At 28.7% G+C, this 13,765-nt stretch overlaps 1 long non-coding RNA gene across 1 annotated transcript; it reads right to left on the bottom strand.

Annotated features, from left to right (window-relative positions):
- Nucleotides 1–6,069: 6,069 nt before the first annotated feature.
- Nucleotides 6,070–13,205, bottom strand: LOC118185661 (uncharacterized). Its single transcript, XR_015041015.1, has 4 exons — nt 12,506–13,205; nt 10,766–10,846; nt 7,345–7,434; nt 6,070–6,470 (listed from the first exon to the last, which is right to left on the bottom strand). It is a non-coding gene; the product is annotated as an uncharacterized LOC118185661 (long non-coding RNA).
- Between the last annotated feature and the right edge of the window lie 560 nt (nt 13,206–13,765).

Below are 13,765 nucleotides of genomic sequence, written 5' to 3'. Positions count from 1 at the left end.
TATGCAGACATAAGATAAAAAATCTGGAAGTAAAAGACATTCTCCAGATCTAAACAATTCAGTAGAATGTGCAAATATTCATCCTATTCGAAGCTTATTTTTTCAATTACATACACTCTAAATCTCGCAGAGTGGGATTTGGAGGGTGACAGCAGTTTTCGCTCCGTTTCGTGTCAAACAACGCAAATTTACTGTCTTGGTAGCAGAACATGTTTTCCACTTGCAATAATAACCTTGGGGAAGGGAGTGAATTAAAGGAGCAGGACGACACCCTGTCTTGCCATTGTCCACCCCGACTGACCAAACAAGTTTGCTAAGCCAAAGAACGTTCTTTGGCTAAGCGCCATTTCAAGCGAGGACAGTCGTAACAATGGATACAGCTCCTTTGCCAAAAGTAAGTTGGCTTTTAAAATATATATACAATTATTTCTTAATATAAATATCTTAATTATTATAAATTATAGTTAGATTTATGTGTCAAAATTGAAGTATGTAATAAAAAGTAGTTTTAGTTTGCTCTTTTTTTTTTTTTTTTTTTTTTTTTAGGTGTCTGTAAATTTGCTTTAAGAGTGTAATGCTGTAACGTAGTTTTATTTATTACATACTGCTAACACAATGAAAGCTGTACGTATGGATGGTACTTTTTGTAAATAATTCTTAACATTATTTTTATTTTTGAACAATTTACACAAAGCTATCGAATTTAATTATTTAAATTTAGTTTTGCATGCATTCCTATTTCAAATAGGAAGAACAGCGGTAGAAAAAAAAAAAATTGATTTTTTTTTATAACACAAGTGTGTAAATTATTTGGTAGTATTGGAAGAAATAAAAACCGTATACTTTACTGAATTTCCTATTGAAGTCATATCGTTTTCAGCTTCTAGTAGATTTTAATAGATTTTTAACTTTCATTTTTTATAAATTCTGTTTATAGTTTGTGACAATAAAATTCACTTACTGTTGCAAAGCTGAATTTTTTCAAAATATAAACACTAGCACTACCTGGGTCATATCAGCACTCTAAAACTTATATTTTTGCAAATATGTTGTTATTCTCGAGAGTGTAGGTGTAGCTAAGGCCTCTTGAACATTCAAAAGTCCGGGAGGCCAATAAAGCTGCTAAGACGGCGTTCCGTTTACGATTTAAAAAAAAATCTTGCATTCTTTAAAAAAGACTGAAAGCTTCAGATTTTAAATTACGTCCAGAGGGGCGTTTTTTTATTTATTTTCAGGGAATAGAAGACATGGAATTTCTTGGACCAGCTCAGAATAAACAGCCCATGATAGTGTGTATTACAAGTTCATTCTATATTAAAGCAGTAAATCACTTAATAGCTTGCCCAAATCATGCCATGAAGGCATTTGACATTCTATTTAAAACTAATTTTGTATTTAGCGTTCAATATGCACATACATCAACAAATTTTTATAATTTTGTGGCAAGCCTTTTGTATAATGTCAGCACTCCTAGAGCTTGTGTGGACTCTTTAAATACACGTTTTAGTATGAATTTATTGCATTCTGTACATCCATTACATTTCATATTTTTAATGTCATTTTATTGTCATATTTTCCATTTTTATATATGTATATATATGTACATAAATTTCCTAATAAAGAGTTTTTCCATGAATTTGCTTGTTTTCACTTATATTTAAAATACTTCGTTCATTGAAATTGTTATAATTCTGCAGTTATGGTTATGATTCCTATTCGGATTTAATCAATAAATGAAATACATAATAATTTTCAGCAGAATTATGAAAAATGAATTTTTAGCTTACACATGTGAGCTATAATCCATATTATTTCACTTTAAAATTTACTTTATTTTTCCCAAATGAGACTTGGAATTAGCATATATAAAAATAAGTTATAGTCTAAAAGTATATGTAAGCATTCATTCACCTGTAATGATTAATGTATAGAAATTTGTATGCATATAACTTCTCAAAAATAGAAAGTGTAACAAGCTAACTGAAGATTTTAGACTTTATTCATAATTTGGGGTAATAATTAATTTCAAGCTCTTCATAATTATGTAATAAGAAATAGAAACATTTCTTTTGCAATATTTTGTGCAATATATGAAGCTAAAAACAATAGCATGAGAGTATTTTATGGTTACTTATTTTCTGAATCTCATTTATTGAAAATTAAGCTGAATAGTTTTCATGTAAGGGAAATTAAATTCGCATTTGTTTCTTACTTCAATGTATATTAAAATTTATTATTCGATTTTTTATGCATATTATGCTCAAGTAGACAAACTACTAGTAACGTCAATTCACAAATTGTATTAATATATTCACTTATAAGTAGCATTTTAAGAAGTTAAATCTATCAGATTATGATACAGGTTTACTGACACATATATATATGATCAGTTGTTCTAACACATTCAAATTTTCATTATAAAATTTATCAAGAACTATTTTTAATAAATTACTTTTCCAACTAGTATGATTATTTAATGGAAAATTTAGCTTACAATTTACATGATTACTTGCCCAAATCTTGTGAATAAGCATAATTTGCTTTTTTAAATTAAAATATGTATACAAAATTTAGAATGTATATCACTGTATATATATATGATTCATCTAAAATGATTTTTTAAAATTTCTTTTATGAAACTAAATTTATTATTGTTTTATTTCTCAAATCAAATTTTGAAAATATCTGAAATATTTATTCAAAGTTTTACGTACCTGAAAAACCTTATTTTTTATTCAAAAACTAAGTTTTTCATTGCGAATATCTTGCTATTCCAGTTTTTATATATAAGTTGCATTGACGTTCTTATTTTTATTGCTTACTACACATAAAGGTAAAAGCCATGTTTCTGTAAAATAAAATATATTCTGTGAGTGCAAAGTAATTTCACATCAGAAGTACTGTGAGAAAGTGATAGTGTTAAGTATTTCAGAATGTTAACTACACCGAATTTCCAATATTTTAATATGGATGTAATTTTTTATATGTATATTTCGTTAGATTTGGAAAGAAAAACTGTGTCTAAACAATGAAGATATGATTGTCTGTAAGCTGTGTTTTTTTATTTCAGTGATGGTCTACTTTGATTCATAATCCAGTTTTTATATATAAGTTGCATTGACGTTCTTATTTTTATTGCTTACTACACATAAAGGCAAAAGCCATGTTTCTGTAAAATAAAATATATTCTGTGAGAAAGTGATAGTGTTAAGTATTTCAGAATGTTAACTACACCGAATTTCCAATATTTTAATATGGATGTAATTTTTTTATATGTATATTTCGTTAGATCTGGAAAGAAATCTCATCACCAATAAATGTTTAAGTAAGTACATAGGTAGCAAATCTGAAACAGATGTATATATCAGATAATTAAAATCACAATAGCATATTAAAAAGTAGTGTAAAATATTTTTTTCAAGAGATAATATTAACCGGATATCTAAAACAATACATCAGCTATAAAGTTTACATAGCAAATACCAATTTTTAGTTTGCCTATAAAATAATTATATAAAAATCGCACCATCAAGGAGTGAGCAGACTATTATTATAACTCCTTGTAATGTGTGTGGTTTCGCCCGAATATCGGGCGATATCTGACTATCGAAGAAGAGCGAACGAAGGAAGAGTCACTCCTGTTTTTGTGTGAAAAGGGACCGCTTTTTACTAGAGTGAAATATCGCTCCTTCGAGGTTGGTGCCATTTTGGCATTAGAGGGAGGTGGGATATCACTCCTTTAGAGTCGGATAGGACTCTTTCGAATTTAGAGTGTAGAGCTTCAGAAGACTGCCGGCGTGTTTCCTCCGCTGGAGCCACTTTTTACGAAAACCTGCTTTATGACTAATTTTGTATAATTACCATCTAGATTTTGCAGAATACTTGATCTTCATTATATCTCTTTTTATTAAATTTACATTTTATATTCTACACTCTAAATTCGAAAGAGTCCTATCCGACTCTAAAGGAGTGATATCCCACCTCCCTCTAATGCCAAAATGGCACCAACCTCGAAGGAGCGATATTTCATTCTAGTAAATAGCAGTCCCTTTTCACACAAAAACAGGAGTGACTCTTCCTTCGTTCGCTCTTCTTCGATAGTCAGATATCGCCCGATATTCGGGTGAAACCACACACATTACAAGGAGTTATAATAATAGTCTGCTCACTCCTTGATGGTGCGATTTTTATATAATTATTTTATAGGCAAACTAAAAATTGGTATTTGCTATGTAAACTTTATAGCTGATGTATTGTTTTAGATATCTGGTTAATATTATCTCTTGAAAAAAATATTTTACACTACTTTTTAATGTGCTATTGTGATTTTAATTATCTGATATATACATCTGTTTCAGATTTGCTACCTATGTACTTACTTAAACATTTATTGGTGATGAGATTTCTTTCCAGATCTAACGAAATATACATATAAAAAAATTACATCCATATTAAAATATTGGAAATTCGGTGTAGTTAACATTCTGAAATACTTAACACTATCACTTTCTCACAGAATATATTTTATTTTACAGAAACATGGCTTTTGCCTTTATGTGTAGTAAGCAATAAAAATAAGAACGTCAATGCAACTTATATATAAAAACTGGATTATGAATCAAAGTAGACCATCACTGAAATAAAAAAACATAGCTTACAGACAATCATATCTTCATTGTTTAGACACAGTTTTTCTTTCCAAATCTAACGAAATATACATATAAAAAAATTACATCCATATAAAAATATTGGAAATTCGGTGTAGTTAACATTCTGAAATACTTAACACTATCACTTTCTCACAGTACTTCTGATGTGAAATTACTTTGCACTCACAGAATATATTTTATTTTACAGAAACATGGCTTTTACCTTTATGTGTAGTAAGCAATAAAAATAAGAACGTCAATGCAACTTATATATAAAAACTGGAATAGCAAGATATTCGCAATGAAAAACTTAGTTTTTGAATAAAAAATAAGGTTTTTCAGGTACGTAAAACTTTGAATAAATATTTCAGATATTTTCAAAATTTGATTTGAGAAATAAAACAATAATAAATTTAGTTTCATAAAAGAAATTTTAAAAAATCATTTTAGATGAATCATATATATATACAGTGATATACATTCTAAATTTTGTATACATATTTTAATTTAAAAAAGCAAATTATGCTTATTCACAAGATTTGGGCACGTAATCATGTAAATTGTAAGCTAAATTTTCCATTAAATAATCATACTAGTTGGAAAAGTAATTTATTAAAAATAGTTCTTGACAAATTTTATAATGAAAATTTGAATGTGTTAGAACAACTGATCATATATATATGTGTCAGTAAACCTGTATCATAATCTGATAGATTTAACTTCTTAAAATGCTACTTATAAGTGAATATATTAATACAATTTGTGAATTGACGTTACTAGTAGTTTGTCTACTTGAGCATAATATGCATAAAAAATCGAATAATAAATTTTAATATACATTGAAGTAAGAAACAAATGCGAATTTAATTTCCCTTACATGAAAACTATTCAGCTTTATTTTCAATAAATGAGATTCAGAAAATAAGTAACCATAAAATACTCTCATGCTATTGTTTTTAGCTTCATATATTGCACAAAATATTGCAAAAGAAATGTTTCTATTTCTTATTACATAATTATGAAGAGCTTAAAATTAATTATTACCCCAAATTATGAATAAAGTCTAAAATCTTCAGTTACCTTGTTACGCTTTCTATTTTTGAGAAGTTATATGCATACAAATTTCTATACATTAATCATTACAGGTGAATAAATGCTTACATATACTTTTAGACTATAACTTATTTTTATATATGCTAATTCCAAGTCTCATTTGGGAAAAATAAAGTAAATTTTAAAGTGAAATAATATGAATTATAGCTCACATGTGTAAGCTAAAAATTCATTTTTCATAATTCTGCTGAAAATTATTATGTATTTCATTTATTGATTAAATCCGAATAGGAATCATTACCATAACTGCAGAATTATAACAATTTCAATGAACGAAGTATTTTAAATATAAGTGAAAACAAGCAAATTCATGGAAAAACTCTTTATTAGGAAATTTATGTACATATATATACATATATAAAAATGGAAAATATGACAATAAAATGACATTAAAAATATGAAATGTAATGGATGTACAGAATGCAATAAATTCATACTAAAACGTGTATTTAAAGAGTCCACACAAGCTCTAGGAGTGCTGACATTATACAAAAGGCTTGCCACAAAATTATAAAAATTTGTTGATGTATGTGCATATTGAACGCTAAATACAAAATTAGTTTTAAATAGAATGTCAAATGCCTTCATGGCATGATTTGGGCATGCTATTAAGTGATTTACTGCTTTAATATAGAATGAACTTGTAATACACACTACCATGGACTGTTTATTCTGAGCTGGTCCAAGAGATTCCATGTCTTCTATTCCCTGAAAATAAATTTCTTTATTAAGAATACATCCATTACCTATCTATTAGGACAAGTCAAAATCCAATGAGCCATACTAGAAAGTTTATCTTTCCAATTAAAAAATATCGCCAGAAAATTTTTTCTTCTTTCAAAAATAAGTAGTTCCATTCACATAGAGGTCTTTTGCTTTTAGTTTCTGTAAAAAATGCAATATAAATACATATAGGAATATGTAAATATTATATTGATGTAAATATAGAATAGGATAGTAATGCATACTGCTATTTGTGCATTGCTTCTTAATGAAAAATGTAATAAATAATGTACATAAAAATGTAAAAAGAACAGACTATATGGAGAATTAGTCTGTCTTTTCCTTATGAAAACAAGTATTATCCCTTCATAATAAACTATTGCTGTTCATAATAAACTATTGTTATTGTAAAGATGTTTGTTCTTGATTTCATGATCGCTATAGTCTGGCTGGAAGTGTATCTTTTGAATTTCACCTTGAAGCAATTTTTCCATCACTTTACAAGTTTTAAAAAAAAAAAAATCTATGTTCACTGTATATACATGCATATATATGATTAGTGTCATGCTTTAGATTTAGATCATATAAAGGCATCACACATATTACAAACCATCTTATTCTCTCGAAATATTTGCTAGTATGTAGGTGACATTCAAATCAATGCAATTCCAATTCTACAGATATTAGCTAAATGACCATGCATCATCTGTGGGTACAATAGTCGAAAGCAGCCTGAGAAGATGAATTTTAGCCACATGAGGCCAAATACATTCACTGTTGTAAAATGGCTATTTTAATATAATCTGCCCTCTTAAAATGAAAGTTAGTGCAAAGCATATCAAAATTCCTCAATACTTACATTTAGCAAATATTAGAAGTGCAGAATTTGGATTTTGTTTTTTTTTTTCAAAAAACAGCCTGATGCTAAAATACTTGCTTTGCCTTTACCCTACAAAAATAAAAATAAAAGTATATATAAAAGACATATACTGGATAAAAATTGCATGTGAAATGTAATAATTAATTGAAACTATATAAATATCAGACATGAACCTTTCAAGATAGAATATGTAGCAAATTTCAAAGGATATGCAGCTCAACTCACTTACATATAGTATCAATAGCTTATTTACATATACATACACTGCAAACTAAAAATATTATTCTATGAAAAGAATTTTATAGCTAAGCATTTGAAATTATTTTTTATGCATAGACTTATGCCAAATATTTACTCATTAATAATGAATAAAACCTTTTTCCCTCTTTCTTTCCAATAATTTTAGCTGAGCAAAAGTTCTGTGAGCAAAACTAATGCTTTTAGGTCATCTATACATATATATATATATATATATACATGTTTATTACATAATGATTACAAAAATATCATTAAAAAGGCCTTTGGCATTAGAGGCACATGCATTTACAGCTTACCTTTACGAGCCAGAAGAAAAGAACTATAAGCCATTTAAGAATACAGACCAATGTGAGTAATAGATGCAAAATTACTTTACTCTAGGTAATTAAAACAGTAAACAAAGAAAAGTTTTAAAGTATTCTATCATTTATAATCCTAATTAAATTCTATCATTTATAATCCTAGTTAAATTTTTAAAGATTTTTACCACTGAAATCAGCAATACTTGGTACCAGAAGATCAGGGCGTTTTGTTTCCACATATTTCAAAATTCTTGGGACATAAAAAGATGAAAACTGTTTTTTAAATGTCTATCATTAGAAATTGTTTCAGTTTCGATACAATTTCTTACATGGTTATTAGACAAAACCATTTCAATTGTTTTTATGACTGAAACATACTGAAATGTTTCTTTTACAATTTTGGTTTCAAATTGACCTGTTTTTGTATTCAGAGATTGATCCAATCTACTGCCAAGCATAATTTCGACAGGTTCGATAAAATTATGACAGCTTTTCAAAGCCTTTATTTGTCCTTTAGTTGCTGACATGCCATCAAAAATCTGCCTAATGGGAAGGATGCCTCCGTGGAGGTCTTTGTAAGGCAAACTGGTTCGTATACACGTTACACATGGAGAAAACCACAAAAAAGTCCATGCAGCCAGCTCCTTCATGCGATTCAAACTCTGGACCGAACTACCAGTGCTCAGTGACTTTGCCGCTGGTGGGTAATATTTAGCGGATGTGCATTAATGTTCGGAGAAAAAGCATGATATTAAGCATTTGTAAGTAAACAGCCTGTTAAATATGGTATTTAGGGCATATAAATTAAAATGAGCGCAGGGGCGAAGCTAGAGGGGGGCAAGGGGCATCTGTCCCCGGGCGCAGAATCCAAGGGGCGCCAAACTGATGTTACGGCATTTTAGAATTAAATGTTTTCGCTCCTTGGCAAGCAGTAGGGGGCGCGAAATCTTCAGTTGTCCCTGGGCGCTGAAAACCCTAGCTACGACTCTGAATGAGCAGCAAGAAATATAATATTAAGCATACGTAAGTAAAATTTACATAAAGTAAATATTAGTTACTGAAATCAATTTGGCCTTCTCCCATTTTCTCAAAATTGTCCCAAAAACTGTTCCGTTAAGAAAATTTTCGGCAACATATTATCTTAAGGAAACATTCTTTAAACGCAATTTAATATTTCTTTGACTGTATCTCAACCATTATGCTTAATTTCATGCCGAGACAAGTACTCGAGTATGCAGTTTTGTAAATTTTCTTTGCAAACACTTTAAAATCACTTTTAGGAAACATAACACGGAAATCAGACAAAATAATAATAAATTGAGAAAAAATGACACATGCAAATAAATTTTGAACAGCAGCGAAAGAAAGCGAGGAGGCCGCAAGAGAATTCTACCAGCTTTGTGCTTTTGCAGCGTTTACATTTACTGGGTTCTTTGCGGTAGTGTTTTCGAAGGCAGGTGGAAGGATGGTAACTTTGAACTTCTGCAGTTCATAAAATTTCAGAATGCAGTTCCAAATACTGATATACATCTGTAAATTTTTTTCATGACTGTTGCGAGAAGAATTTTGCAAAGTACAAATGGATTAAAAAACACCTAAGACTGAGAAATTGTACCATACTGTCTACAAATCAGCTGATAGACTAGTAAATCAAACTTTTAGAATACTATCAATGATTTTGTGTATAGGAAAACAAACAAAATAGTACTTTACGGTATTAGAATTAATGTTTTATTTCAAAAATAAACCCAGATATTTTGTTTTTATATATATCATTTTGACATTTTATAGACTTTTTATTGTGCACTGAGCGAGGCAGCAAGAACTCTGGCTACACCTCTAACAGTGTTCGCATAACTTAGTTATTGAAAATGTAAACAAGCTGTGTTACCTGGGTCTTTAAATCCTATCTAAACCAGAAAATGAATTCATATGAGTTTATTAAGATCAGGTTACTTACATTTTTTTCCTACTTTAAAGGACTGTGGATAAGAAAAGTTTTACAAGACTTGTTTGATACAACAATAGCTTTTGCTAATGTAAACAATTATATTATTTTGAACATTAACTTCATCAGATCCTGTCACTCATTTTAATATCACTAGGAGAAGATATAATAACTAATTGAAATGAAAAGGCAATAATCTTGAAAAGTAATAAGTAAATGTCATTAGTTTAACTTTCTAACTAGTGAATTGATGTATATGAATTAATCTATGAATCATTTTAGAATTATCATGTTTAAATTAGTATATATTTCGACAATTTTGAAAGTATGCCTGACAAGTTTTCTTAGAAGGGGGAAATAAATAAACAAAAATAACCCGTCGAATTAGGTTTTCTCCCGCAATAGAAGGGAGGGGAAGCTGTTTTTTAATTGTCCATTCTATTATCTGTTAATAAAATAAGTTAATTTTTTAAATATGATAGGCGCTGCCACAAATATAAGGCAATATTGCTTAATTTTCATATTATAAAATAAAAATGCATCAAACATTTAGGTTTTATGGCTTACATATAAAAAAGTCGTTTTGTTTCAGTTGAAATAAAAATGTTTAGACATGTACGAATTTTACTATTTAATTAAGTCTGAAAAAAACATGCCTTACATTTTTTAAAAATAAATACTGTTTTTTTAATTTTCTTATTTGCATTAAAAGAAATAAACATTTGATGTACATATTATATATTGGCATATACGTATATTTGTCAGTAAATACATATTTAGCATAAAATAAATACATGTATATAGCATATAAAGTCAACTGAATATCTGACATTTTCAAAAATCCGGACTAGGTATAGTTTTTAATTTAAAACAGAGTAGAAAATAAAATTACCTTTTAGGACATTAACAGCATCTTCGGAAACTTCTTGCAGTTATAAAAATCTGATAATTTTGAACTATCATGTAATGCCTCCTGAAAAAAAAGTATTTTATTGTGCTACAGTTTAAAAGAAAGACAAGGGGCAGATAAATTTGACAGTTTGCTGTGGCACAAATATTAGGAATATAGAAGAATGGATGAGGTATGTAGAATGGACAAGGTACTAAAATTTTATGCTTGGTCTTTGATTGAAAATGAATTCTCATTAAATAGTTATCTGCATAAATTACCTGGAATATTTAATAATACAATAGTTTTCAGTTTGTCATCAGAAAATCAAAACTTATTATTTTTTTTAAATAGCTGGGTTTTTTTTTAGTCCAAAGGGGCAATTCTCCCAGAAGGACTGCTAATTTCGTTTTGGCATTTTGCACCGATTCCCGATATGTTTCATTTCAAATTGCTGCCACCAAACATTATATTTAAAGAAATTAAATAATGAAGAATCTGCATGAATGTATGTATGTTTCTCGCATTGTAATAAAACAACGGTACCTAGAGCCAACAAAATTTGAATAAGGTAATCTTCCCTGGAATATGGGCATGTGGAAGCCCTAATTTGAATTTGGTTTTATTATTTGCTTTATTATTTAATATTTTGTAATACTTCAACGAATTTTTGATTAACAAAGTAAACGATTTCAAAGCGAGCAATGGCAAGACTGTACGAGTAAAAAAAAAAAAAAAAAAAAAAAAAAATATATATATATATATATATATATATCTCCAGCTCGCGAGACTCTGTATTGGAAATTCTAAAGATATGTTCATTTTAAAATTATTTTGCGATATTGCTGTTGAATGTTTTTATGGTTTAAGTGCGAAGAACATGATATTTAATAAATAAAGGTAACACACAAAATGTTAAAAAAACGCTCCTCTGGACGTAATTTAAAATCTGAAGCTTTCAGTCTTTTTTAAAGAATGCAAGATTTTTTTTTAAATCGTAAACGGAAAGCCGTCTTAGCAGCTTTATTGGCCTCCCGGACTTTTGAATGTTCAAGAGGGCTTAGCTACACCTACACTCTCGAGAATAACAACATATTTGCAAAAATATAAGTTTTAGAGTGCTGATATGACCCAGGTAGTGCTAGTGTTTATATTTTGGAAAAATTCAGCTTTGCAACAGTAAGTGAATTTTATTGTCACAAACTATAAGCAGAATTTATAAAAAATGAAAGTTAAAAATCTATTAAAAACTACTAGAAGCTGAAAACGATATGACTTCAATAGGAAATTCAGTAAAGTATACGGTTTTTATTTCTTCCAATACTACCAAATAATTTACACACTTGTGTTATAAAAAAAAATCAATTTTTTTTTTTTCTACCGCTGTTCTTCCTATTTGAAATAGGAATGCATGCAAAACTAAATTTAAATAATTAAATTCGATAGCTTTGTGTAAATTGTTCAAAAATAAAAATAATGTTAAGAATTATTTACAAAAAGTACCATCCATACGTACAGCTTTCATTGTGTTAGCAGTATGTAATAAATAAAACTACGTTACAGCATTACACTCTTAAAGCAAATTTACAGACACCTAAAAAAAAAAAAAAAAAAAAAAGAGCAAACTAAAACTACTTTTTATTACATACTTCAATTTTGACACATAAATCTAACTATAATTTATAATAATTAAGATATTTATATTAAGAAATAATTGTATATATATTTTAAAAGCCAACTTACTTTTGGCAAAGGAGCTGTATCCATTGTTACGACTGTCCTCGCTTGAAATGGCGCTTAGCCAAAGAACGTTCTTTGGCTTAGCAAACTTGTTTGGTCAGTCGGGGTGGACAATGGCAAGACAGGGTGTCGTCCTGCTCCTTCAATTCACTCCCTTCCCCAAGGTTATTATTGCAAGTGGAAAACATGTTCTGCTACCAAGACAGTAAATTTGCGTTGTTTGACACGAAACGGAGCGAAAACTGCTGTCACCCTCCAAATCCCACTCTGCGAGATTTAGAGTGTATGTAATTGAAAAAATAAGCTTCGAATAGGATGAATATTTGCACATTCTACTGAATTGTTTAGATCTGGAGAATGTCTTTTACTTCCAGATTTTTTATCTTATGTCTGCATAACCTGCATTTATTCCATTCGTCTTCCTATTACTGATAGAAAAATTACATTTTGCGTGAGGAATTTGGAATACCGAAGTTCATATGAATGTTGAATAAAGAGAACAAATCCGGCATTCTATCGTAATTGACTAACACTCTGAATAATAAAATTTTAAGAAAACATCAGTTTCATTCACGTGAATAAAATACATTTTCCAAAAACGTCCAAAAAAAATCTATCACAAGTGTCAACATAAAAGATCTACAAATATATTTTTAAGTATTTAAATAACTCATAAGCTGAAGATAAACCAAGAGAAAAAAGTATCCAGAATTCATTGGCATATACCAACAGCAAAGATAAAATAGTTTCCAATAGCAAAGAGAAAACAGTTTCGAAATGTCTAAACGTCTACTCTCAAAACGTTTGCGAAAAGACGATGACATCACAAAGACATAAATTTTATGGAATATGACATTATTTAAAAAATTTTCGTTCGAAATTTTAGTTCTGATATAGGAAAGTACACATTAAGTAATTAAATGTGGATATTCGTGTACATGTTTTTAAAAAACAAATATATAAATTTTTAGGAAAATTTTGCATATTTTTCTATTTTGGTAATAATATTTTTAAGTTAGGAAAATATTTTGTACTGAACATATGTGTCTACGAAATTCTTTGGAAAAAGTGGAAAGTAAATAATCATTTCGATACTTCGCTAGAAATCAAGTGTTAATAGTTGAAAAACGCTTTAAAAATTAACCAAGAGGACAACAAAGTACATATATAAATTATTTTGCTAATCGGTTATGAACTTTTAAATAGGATATATCCAGAATCTTCAAAATTAATAATGAAACGATCAATTTAACCCTTGAAATT

The sequence above is a fragment of the Stegodyphus dumicola genome, chromosome 5, assembly GCF_044657685.1.
Source record: "Stegodyphus dumicola isolate Sdum_Otavi_A_Nest chromosome 5, ASM4465768v1".
In the NCBI taxonomy this organism is placed as follows: Eukaryota; Metazoa; Arthropoda; class Arachnida; order Araneae; family Eresidae; genus Stegodyphus; species Stegodyphus dumicola.
Note: the sequence above shows the minus strand (reverse complement) of the source record. Positions and strands in the feature narration are given on the sequence as shown.